Here is an 11,697-nt window from a genome sequence, read left to right on the forward strand (position 1 = left end):
TGTACTTATCGTCTGCAAAGCTATGTCGCGTGCTGCGGCATGCTGAGACACTAAAAGCACCATAGCAGAACACAGATGAAGCTTCTAAGTTGATGTAATAGCCAGTAAGAAGTAGTACAATTCAAGTTTTTGGTATTGAATATTGACTTTTTAGCTGGCTTTGGTGCCTTGGACTTGAGCTAGGACCTTAAGATTCTGCATGAAAGGAGGACTAGCAGCCGAGTTGCACAGGAGAATGTGAAATGTGTTTATATGTAGTAAAAACCTGAGAAATCCGTCCGTTTTCGTCATTTGTTATCGAATCGACTTAAAGCCAGATCGTCACATTGGCCGCTCTTCTCTCTGAAACGGTTGTACTTATCGATTGCAAAGCTATGTCGCGTGCTGCGGTATGCGGAGACACTAAAAGCACCATAGTAGAACACAGATGAAACTTCTAAGTTGATGTAATAGCCGTAAGAACTAGTACAATACAAGTTTTAGTTATCGATTATTGACGTTTTAGCTGGCTTTGGTGCCTTGGACATGAGCTAGGACCTTAAGATTCTGCATGAAAGGAGGACTAGCAGCCTAGTTGCACGGAAAAATGTGAAAAGTGTTCAAATGTAGTAAAAACCTGAGAAATCCGTCCGTTTTCGTCATTTGTTATCGAATCGACTTAAAGCCAGATCGTCACATTGGCCGCTCTTCTCTCTGAGACGGTTGTACTTATCGACTGCAAAACTATGTCGCGTGCTGCGGTATGCGGAGACACTAAAAGCACCATAGTAGAACACAGATGAAGCTTCTAAGTTTATGTAATAGCCAGTAAGAAGTAGTACAATTCAAGTTTTAGGTATTGAATATTGAATTTTTAGCTGGCTTTGGTGCCTTGGACATGAGCTAGGACCTTAATATTCTGCATGAAAGGAGGACTAGCATCCGAGTTGCACGGGAGAATGTGAAAAGTGTTCAAATGTAGTAAAAACCTGAGAAATCCGTCCGTTTTCGTCATTTGTTATCGAATCGACTTAAAGCCAGATCGTCACATTGGCCGCTCTTCTCTCTGAAACGGTTGTACTTATCGTCTGCAAAGCTTTGTCGCGTGCTGCGGTATGCGGAGAGACTAAATTCACCATAGTAGAACACAGATGAAGCTTCTAAGTTGATGTAATAGCCAGTAAGAAGTAGTACAATTCAAGTTTTAGGTATCGATTATTGACTTTTTAGCTATCTTTGGTGCCTTGCACATGAGCTAGGACCTTAAGAATCTGCATGAACGGAGGATTAGCAGCGGAGTTGCACGGGAGAATGTGAAAAGTGTTCATATGTAGTAAAAACATGAGAAATCCGTCCGTTTTCGTCATTTGTTATCGAATCAACTTAAAGCTAGATCGTCACATTGGCCGCTCTTCTCTCTGAAACGGTTGTACTTATCGATTGCAAAGCTATGTCTCGTGCTGCGGTATGCGGAGACACTAAAAGCACCATAGTAGAACACAGATGAAGCTTCTAAGTTGATGTAATAGCCAGTAAGAAGTAGTTCAATTCAAGTTTTAGGTATCGATTATTGACTTTTTAGCTGGCTTTGGTGCCTTGGACATTAGCTAGGACCTTAAGATTCTGCATGAAAGGAGGACTAGCAGCCGAGTTGCACGGGAGAATGTGAAAAGTGTTCATACGTAGTAAAAACATGAGAAATCCGTCCGTTTTCGTCATTAGTTATCGAATCGACTTCAAGCCCGATCGTCACATTGGCCGCTCTTCTCTCTGAAAAAGTTGTACTTATCGTGTGCAAAGCTATGTCGCGTGCTGCGGTATGCGGAGACACTAAAAGCACCATAGTAGAACACAGATGAAGCTTCTAAGTTGATGTAATAGCCTGTAAGAAGTAGTACAATTCAAGTTTTAGGTATCGGTTATTGACTTTTTACCCTTCTTTGGTGCCTTGGACATCAGCTAGGAAATTAAGATTTTGCATGAAGGAGGACTAGCAGCCGAGTTGCACGGGAGAATGTGAATAGTGTTCATATGTAGTAAAAGCCTGAGACATCCGTCCGTTTTCGTCATTTGTTATCGAATCGACTTAAAGCCAGATCGTCACATTGGCCGCTCTTCTCTCTGAAACGGTTGTACTTATCGTCTGCAAAGCTATGTCGCGTGCTGCGGCATGCTGACACATTAAAAGCACCATAGCAGAACACAGATGAAGATTCTAAGTTGATGTAATAGCCAGTAAGAAGTAGTACAATTCAAGTTTTAGGTATTGAATATTGACTTTTTAGCTGGCTTTGGTGCCTTGGACTTGAGCTAGGACCTTAAGATTCTGCATGAAAGGAGGACTAGCAGCCGAGTTGCACAGGAGAATGTGAAAAGTGTTCATATGTAGTAAAAACCTGAGAAATCCGTCCGTTTTCGTCATTTGTTATCGAATCGACTTAAAGCCAGATCGTCACATTGGCCGCTCTTCTCTCTGAAACGGTTGTACTTATCGTCTGCAAAGCTATGTGGCGTTCTGCGGTATGCGGAGACAGTAAAAGCACCATATTAGAACACAGATGATGCTTCTAAGTTGATGTAATAGCCAGTAAGATATAGTACAATTCAAGTTTTAGGTATCGATTATTGACTTTTTAGCTGGCTTTGGTGCCTTGGACATGAGCTAGGACCTTAAGATTCTGCATGAAAGGAGGACTGGCAGCCGATTTGCACGGGGGAACGTGAAAAGTGTTCAAATGTAGTAAAAACCTGAGAAATCCGTCCGTTCTCGTCATTAGTTATCGAATCGACTTAAAGCCAGATCGTCACATTGGCCGCTCTTCTCTCTGAAAGGGTTGTACTTATCGTGTGCAAAGCTATGTCGCGTGCTGCGGCATGCTGAGACACTAAAAGCACCATAGCAGAACACAGATGAAGATTCTAAGTTGATGTAATAGCCAGTAAGAAGTAGTACAATTCAAGTTTTAGGTATTGAATATTGACTTTTTAGCTGGCTTTGGTGCCTTGGACTTGAGCTAGGACCTTAAGATTCTGCATGAAAGGAGGACTAGCAGCCGAGTTGCACAGGAGAATGTGAAAAGTGTTCATATGTAGTAAAAACCTGAGAAATCCGTCCGTTTTCATCATTTGTTATCGAATCGACTTAAAGCCAGATCGTCACATTGGCCGCTCTTCTCTCTGAAACGGTTGTACTTATCGTCTGCAAAGCTATGTGGCGTTCTGCGGTATGCGGAGACAGTAAAAGCACCATATTAGAACACAGATGATGCTTCTAAGTTGATGTAATAGCCAGTAAGATATAGTACAATTCAAGTTTTAGGTATCGATTATTGACTTTTTAGCTGGCTTTGGTGCCTTGGACATGAGCTAGGACCTTAAGATTCTGCATGAAAGGAGGACTGGCAGCCGACTTGCACGGGAGAATGTGAAAAGTGTTCAAATGTAGTAAAAACCTGAGAAATCCGTCCGTTTTCGTCATTAGTTATCGAATCGACTTCAAGCCAGATCGTCACATTGGCCGCTCTTCTCTCTGAAAAAGTTGTACTTATCGTCTGCAAAGCTATGTCGCGTGCTGCGGTATGCGGACACACTAAAAGCACCATAGTAGAACACAGATGAAGCTTCTAAGTTGATGTAATAGCCAGTAAGAAGTAGTACAATTAAAGTTTTAGGTATCGGTTATTGACTTTTTACCCTTCTTTGGTGCCTTGGACATGAGCTAGGAAATTAAGATTTTGCATGAAGGAGGACTAGCAGCCGAGTTGCACGGGAGAATGTGAATAGTGTTCATATGTAGTAAAAACCTGAGACATCCGTCCGTTTTCGTCATTTGTTATCGAATCGACTTAAAGCCAGATCGTCACATTGGCCGCTCTTCTCTCTGAAACGGTTGTACTTATTGTCTGCAAAGCTATGTGGCGTTCTGCGGTATGCGGAGACAGTAAAAGCACCATATTAGAACACAGATGATGCTTCTAAGTTGATGTAATAGCTAGTAAGATATAGTACAATTCAAGTTTTAGATATCGATTATTGACTTTTTAGCTGGCTTTGGTGCCTTGGACATGAGCTAGGACCTTAACATTCTGCATGAAAATAGGAATAGCAGCCGATTTGCACGGGAGAATGTGAAAAGTGTTCATATGTAGTAAAAACCTGAGAAATCCGTCCGTTTTCGTCATTTGTTATCGAATCGACTTAAAGCCAGATCGTCACATTGGCCGCTCTTCTCTCTGAAACGGTTGTACTTATCGACTGCAAAACTATGTCGCGTGCTGCGGTATGCGGAGACACTAAAAGCACCGTAGTAGAACACAGATGAAGCTTCTAAGTTGATGTAATAGCCAGTAAGAAGTAGTACAATTCAAGTTTTAGGTATTGAATATTGAATTTTTAGCTGGCTTTGGTGCCTTGGACATGAGCTAGGACCTTAATATTCTGCATGAAAGGAGGCCTAGCATCCGAGTTGCACGGGAGAATGTGAAAAGTGTTCAAATGTAGTAAAAACCTGAGAAATCCGTCCGTTTTCGTCATTTGTTATCGAATCGACTTAAAGCCTGATCGTCACATTGGCCGCTCTTCTCTCTGAAACGGTTGTACTTATCGTCTGCAAAGCTATGTCGCGTGCTGCGGTATGCGGAGACACTAAAAGCACCATAGTAGAACACAGATGAAGCTTCTAAGTTGATGTAATAGCCAGTAAGAAGTAGTACAATTCAAGTTTTAGGTATCGATTATTGACTTTTTAGCTATCTTTGGTGCCTTGCACATGAGCTAGGACCTTAAGATTCTGCATGAACGGAGGATTAGCAGCGGAGTTGCACGGGAAAATGTGAAAAGTGTTCATATGTAGTAAAAACCTTAGAAATCCGTTCGTTATCGTCATTGTTATCGAATCGACTTAAAGCCAGATCGTCACATTAGCCGCTCTTCACTCTGAAACGGTTGTACTTATCGACTTCAAAGCTATGTCGCGTGCTCCGAGATGCGGAGACACTAAAAGCACCATAGTAGAACACAGATGAAGCTTCTAAGATGATGTAATAGCCAGTAAGAAGTAGTACAATTAAAGTTTTTGGTATCGATTATTGACTTTTCAGCTGGCTTTGGTGCCTTGGACATGGGCTAGGACCTTAAGATTCTGCATGAAAGGAGGACTAGCAGCCCTGTTGCACGGGAGAATGTGAAAAGTGTTCATGTGTAGTACAAACCTGAGAAATCCGTCCGTTTTCGTCATTTGTTATCGAATCGACTTAAAGCCAGATCGTCACATTGGCCGCTCTTCTCTCTGAAACGGTTGTACTTATCGTCTGCAAAGCTATGTCGCGTACTGCGGTATGCGGAGACACTAAAATCACCATAGTAGAACACAGATGAAGCTTCTAAGTTGATGTAATAGCCAGTAAGAAGTAGTACAATTCAAGTTTTAGGTATCTATTATTGACTTTTTAGCTGGCTTTGGTGCCTTGGACATGAGCTAGGACCTTAACATTCTGCATGAAAGGAGGAATAGCAGAGCTGTTGAACGGGAGAATGTGAAAAGTGTTCATATGTAGTAAAAACCTGAGAAATCGGTCAGTTTTCGTCATTTGTTATCGAATCGACTTAAAGCCAGATCGTCACATTGGCCGCTCTTCTCTCTGAAACGGTTGTACTTATCGTCTGCAAAGCTATGTCGCGTGCTGCGGTATGCTGAGACACTATGAGCACCATAGTAGAACACAGATGAAGCTTCTAAGTTGATGTAATTTCCAGTAAGAAGTAGTACAATTCAAGTTTTAGGTATCGGTTATTGACTTTTTATCCTTCTTTGGTGCCTTGGACATCAGCTAGGAAATTAAGATTTTGCATGAAGGAGGACTAGCAGCCGAGTTGCACGGGAGAATGTGAATAGTGTTCATATGTAGTAAAAAGCTGAGACATCCGTCCGTTTTCGTCATTTGTTATCGAATCGACTTAAAGCCAGATCGTCACATTGGCCGCTCTTCTCTCTGAAACGGTTGTACTTATCGTCTGCAAAGCTATGTCGCGTGCTGCGGCATGCTGAGACATTAAAAGCACCATAGCAGAACACAGATGAAGATTCTAAGTTGATGTAATAGCCAGTAAGAAGTAGTACAATTCAAGTTTTAGGTATTGAATATTGACTTTTTAGCTGGCTTTGGTGCCTTGGACTTGAGCTAGGACCTTAAGATTCTGCATGAAAGGAGGACTAGCAGCCGAGTTGCACAGGAGAATGTGAAAAGTGTTCATATGTAGTAAAAACCTGAGAAATCCGTCCGTTTTCGTCATTTGTTATCGAATCGACTTAAAGCCAGATCGTCACATTGGCCGCTCTTCTCTCTGAAACGGTTGTACTTATCGTCTGCAAAGCTATGTGGCGTTCTGCGGTATGCGGAGACAGTAAAAGCACCATATTAGAACACAGATGATGCTTCTAAGTTGATGTAATAGCCAGTAAGATATAGTACAATTCAAGTTTTAGGTATCGATTATTGACTTTTTAGCTGGCTTTGGTGCCTTGGACATGAGCTAGGACCTTAAGATTCTGCATGAAAGGAGGACTGGCAGCCGATTTGCACGGGGGAACGTGAAAAGTGTTCAAATGTAGTAAAAACCTGAGAAATCCGTCCGTTCTCGTCATTAGTTATCGAATCGACTTAAAGCCAGATCGTCACATTGGCCGCTCTTCTCTCTGAAAGGGTTGTACTTATCGTGTGCAAAGCTATGTCGCGTGCTGCGGCATGCTGAGACACTAAAAGCACCATAGCAGAACACAGATGAAGATTCTAAGTTGATGTAATAGCCAGTAAGAAGTAGTACAATTCAAGTTTTAGGTATTGAATATTGACTTTTTAGCTGGCTTTGGTGCCTTGGACTTGAGCTAGGACCTTAAGATTCTGCATGAAAGGAGGACTAGCAGCCGAGTTGCACAGGAGAATGTGAAAAGTGTTCATATGTAGTAAAAACCTGAGAAATCCGTCCGTTTTCATCATTTGTTATCGAATCGACTTAAAGCCAGATCGTCACATTGGCCGCTCTTCTCTCTGAAACGGTTGTACTTATCGTCTGCAAAGCTATGTGGCGTTCTGCGGTATGCGGAGACAGTAAAAGCACCATATTAGAACACAGATGATGCTTCTAAGTTGATGTAATAGCCAGTAAGATATAGTACAATTCAAGTTTTAGGTATCGATTATTGACTTTTTAGCTGGCTTTGGTGCCTTGGACATGAGCTAGGACCTTAAGATTCTGCATGAAAGGAGGACTGGCAGCCGATTTGCACGGGAGAATGTGAAAAGTGTTCAAATGTAGTAAAAACCTGAGAAATCCGTCCGTTTTCGTCATTAGTTATCGAATCGACTTCAAGCCAGATCGTCACATTGGCCGCTCTTCTCTCTGAAAAAGTTGTACTTATCGTCTGCAAAGCTATGTCGCGTGCTGCGGTATGCGGACACACTAAAAGCACCATAGTAGAACACAGATGAAGCTTCTAAGTTGATGTAATAGCCAGTAAGAAGTAGTACAATTAAAGTTTTAGGTATCGGTTATTGACTTTTTACCCTTCTTTGGTGCCTTGGACATGAGCTAGGAAATTAAGATTTTGCATGAAGGAGGACTAGCAGCCGAGTTGCACGGGAGAATGTGAATAGTGTTCATATGTAGTAAAAACCTGAGACATCCGTCCGTTTTCGTCATTTGTTATCGAATCGACTTAAAGCCAGATCGTCACATTGGCCGCTCTTCTCTCTGAAACGGTTGTACTTATTGTCTGCAAAGCTATGTGGCGTTCTGCGGTATGCGGAGACAGTAAAAGCACCATATTAGAACACAGATGATGCTTCTAAGTTGATGTAATAGCTAGTAAGATATAGTACAATTCAAGTTTTAGATATCGATTATTGACTTTTTAGCTGGCTTTGGTGCCTTGGACATGAGCTAGGACCTTAACATTCTGCATGAAAATAGGAATAGCAGCCGATTTGCACGGGAGAATGTGAAAAGTGTTCATATGTAGTAAAAACCTGAGAAATCCGTCCGTTTTCGTCATTTGTTATCGAATCGACTTAAAGCCAGATCGTCACATTGGCCGCTCTTCTCTCTGAAACGGTTGTACTTATCGACTGCAAAACTATGTCGCGTGCTGCGGTATGCGGAGACACTAAAAGCACCGTAGTAGAACACAGATGAAGCTTCTAAGTTGATGTAATAGCCAGTAAGAAGTAGTACAATTCAAGTTTTAGGTATTGAATATTGAATTTTTAGCTGGCTTTGGTGCCTTGGACATGAGCTAGGACCTTAATATTCTGCATGAAAGGAGGCCTAGCATCCGAGTTGCACGGGAGAATGTGAAAAGTGTTCAAATGTAGTAAAAACCTGAGAAATCCGTCCGTTTTCGTCATTTGTTATCGAATCGACTTAAAGCCTGATCGTCACATTGGCCGCTCTTCTCTCTGAAACGGTTGTACTTATCGTCTGCAAAGCTATGTCGCGTGCTGCGGTATGCGGAGACACTAAAAGCACCATAGTAGAACACAGATGAAGCTTCTAAGTTGATGTAATAGCCAGTAAGAAGTAGTACAATTCAAGTTTTAGGTATCGATTATTGACTTTTTAGCTATCTTTGGTGCCTTGCACATGAGCTAGGACCTTAAGATTCTGCATGAACGGAGGATTAGCAGCGGAGTTGCACGGGAAAATGTGAAAAGTGTTCATATGTAGTAAAAACCTTAGAAATCCGTTCGTTATCGTCATTGTTATCGAATCGACTTAAAGCCAGATCGTCACATTAGCCGCTCTTCACTCTGAAACGGTTGTACTTATCGACTTCAAAGCTATGTCGCGTGCTCCGAGATGCGGAGACACTAAAAGCACCATAGTAGAACACAGATGAAGCTTCTAAGATGATGTAATAGCCAGTAAGAAGTAGTACAATTAAAGTTTTTGGTATCGATTATTGACTTTTCAGCTGGCTTTGGTGCCTTGGACATGGGCTAGGACCTTAAGATTCTGCATGAAAGGAGGACTAGCAGCCCTGTTGCACGGGAGAATGTGAAAAGTGTTCATGTGTAGTACAAACCTGAGAAATCCGTCCGTTTTCGTCATTTGTTATCGAATCGACTTAAAGCCAGATCGTCACATTGGCCGCTCTTCTCTCTGAAACGGTTGTACTTATCGTCTGCAAAGCTATGTCGCGTACTGCGGTATGCGGAGACACTAAAATCACCATAGTAGAACACAGATGAAGCTTCTAAGTTGATGTAATAGCCAGTAAGAAGTAGTACAATTCAAGTTTTAGGTATCTATTATTGACTTTTTAGCTGGCTTTGGTGCCTTGGACATGAGCTAGGACCTTAACATTCTGCATGAAAGGAGGAATAGCAGAGCTGTTGAACGGGAGAATGTGAAAAGTGTTCATATGTAGTAAAAACCTGAGAAATCGGTCAGTTTTCGTCATTTGTTATCGAATCGACTTAAAGCCAGATCGTCACATTGGCCGCTCTTCTCTCTGAAACGGTTGTACTTATCGTCTGCAAAGCTATGTCGCGTGCTGCGGTATGCTGAGACACTATGAGCACCATAGTAGAACACAGATGAAGCTTCTAAGTTGATGTAATTTCCAGTAAGAAGTAGTACAATTCAAGTTTTAGGTATCGGTTATTGACTTTTTATCCTTCTTTGGTGCCTTGGACATCAGCTAGGAAATTAAGATTTTGCATGAAGGAGGACTAGCAGCCGAGTTGCACGGGAGAATGTGAATAGTGTTCATATGTAGTAAAAAGCTGAGACATCCGTCCGTTTTCGTCATTTGTTATCGAATCGACTTAAAGCCAGATCGTCACATTGACCGCTCTTCTCTCTGAAACGGTTGTACTTATCGTCTGCAAAGCTATGTGGCGTTCTGCGGTATGCGGAGACAGTAAAAGCACCATAGTAGAACACAGATGATGCTTCTAAGTTGAAGTAATATCCAGTAAGATGTAGTACAATTCAAGTCTTAGGTATCGATTATTGACTTTTTACCATTCTTTGGTGCCTTGGACATAAGCTAGGACCTTAAGATTCTGCATGAAAGGAGGACTGGCAGCCGATTTGCATGGGAGAATGTGAAAAGTGTTCATATGTAGTAAAAACCGGAGAAATCCGTCCGTTTTCGTCATTTGTTATCGAATCGACTTAAAGCCATATCGTCACATTGGCCGCTCTTCTCTCTGAAACGGTTGTACTTATCGATTGCAAAACTATGTCGCGTGCTGCGGTATGCGGAGACACTAAAAGCACCATAGTAGAACACAGATGAAGCTTCTAAGTTGATGTAATAGCCAGTAAGAAGTAGTACAATTCAAGTTTTAGGTATCGATTATTGACTTTTTAGCTGGCTTTAATGACTTGGACATGAGCTAGGACCTTAACATTCTGCATGAAAGAGGACTAGCAGGCGAGTTGCACGGGAGAATGTGAAAAGTGTTCATACGTAGTAAAAACCTGAGAAATCCGTCCGTTTTCGCCATTAGTTATCGAATCGACTTTAAGCCAAATCGTCACATTGGCCGCTCCTCTCTCTGAAAAAGTGGTACTTATCGTCTGCAAAGCTATGTCGCGTGCTGCGGTATGCGGACACACTAAAAGCACCATAGTAGAACACAGATGAAGCTTCTAAGTTGATGTAATAGCCAGTAAGAAGTAGTACAATTCAAGTTTTAGGTATCGGTTATTGACTTTTTACCCTTCTTTGGTGCCTTGGACATGAGCTAGGAAATTAAGATTTTTCATGAAGGAGGATTAGCAGCCGCGTTGCATGGGAGAATGTGAAAAGTGTTCATATGTAGTAAAAACCTGAGACATCCGTCCGTTTTCGTCATTTGTTATCGAATCGACTTAAAGCCAGATCGTCACATTGGCCGCTCTTCTCTCTGAAACGGTTGTACTTATCGTCTGCAAAGCTATGTGGCGTTCTGCGGTATGCGGAGACAGTAAAAGCACCATAGTAGAACACAGATGATGCTTCTAAGTTGATGTAATAGCCAGTAAGATATAGTACAATTCAAGTTTTAGGTATCGATTATTGACTTTTTAGCTGGCTTTGGTGCCTTGGACATGAGCTAGGACCTTAAGATTCTGCATGAAAGGAGGACTGGCAGCCGATTTGCACGGGAGAATGTGAAAAGTGTTCATATGTAGTAAAAACCTGAGAAATCCGTCCGTTTTCGTCATTTGTTATCGAATCGACTTAAAGCCAGATCGTCACATTGGCCGCTCTTCTCTCTGAAACGGTTGTACTTATCGATTGCAAAGCTATGTCGCGTGCTGCGGTATGCGGACACACTAAAAGCACCATAGTAGAACACAGATGAAGCTTCTAAGTTGATGTAATAGCCAGTAAGAAGTAGTACAATTCAAGTTTTAGGTATCGATTATTGACTTTTTAGCTGGCTTTGGTGCCTTGGACATGAGCTAGGACCTTAAGATTCTGCATGAAAGGAGGACTAGCAGCCGAGTTGCACGGGAGAATGTGAAAAGTGTTCATACGTAGTAAAAACCTGAGAAATCCGTCCGTTTTCGTCATTAATTATCGAATGGACTTCAAGCCAGATCGTCACATTGGCCGCTCTTCTCTCTGAAAAAGTTGTACTTATCGTCTGCAAAGCTATGTCGCGTGCTGCGGTATGCGGACACACTGAAAGCACCATAGTAGAACACAGATGAAGCTTCTAAGTT

This window comes from Schistocerca gregaria, unplaced genomic scaffold, assembly GCF_023897955.1.
Source record: "Schistocerca gregaria isolate iqSchGreg1 unplaced genomic scaffold, iqSchGreg1.2 ptg000204l, whole genome shotgun sequence".
NCBI lineage: Eukaryota > Metazoa > Arthropoda > Insecta > Orthoptera > Acrididae > Schistocerca > Schistocerca gregaria.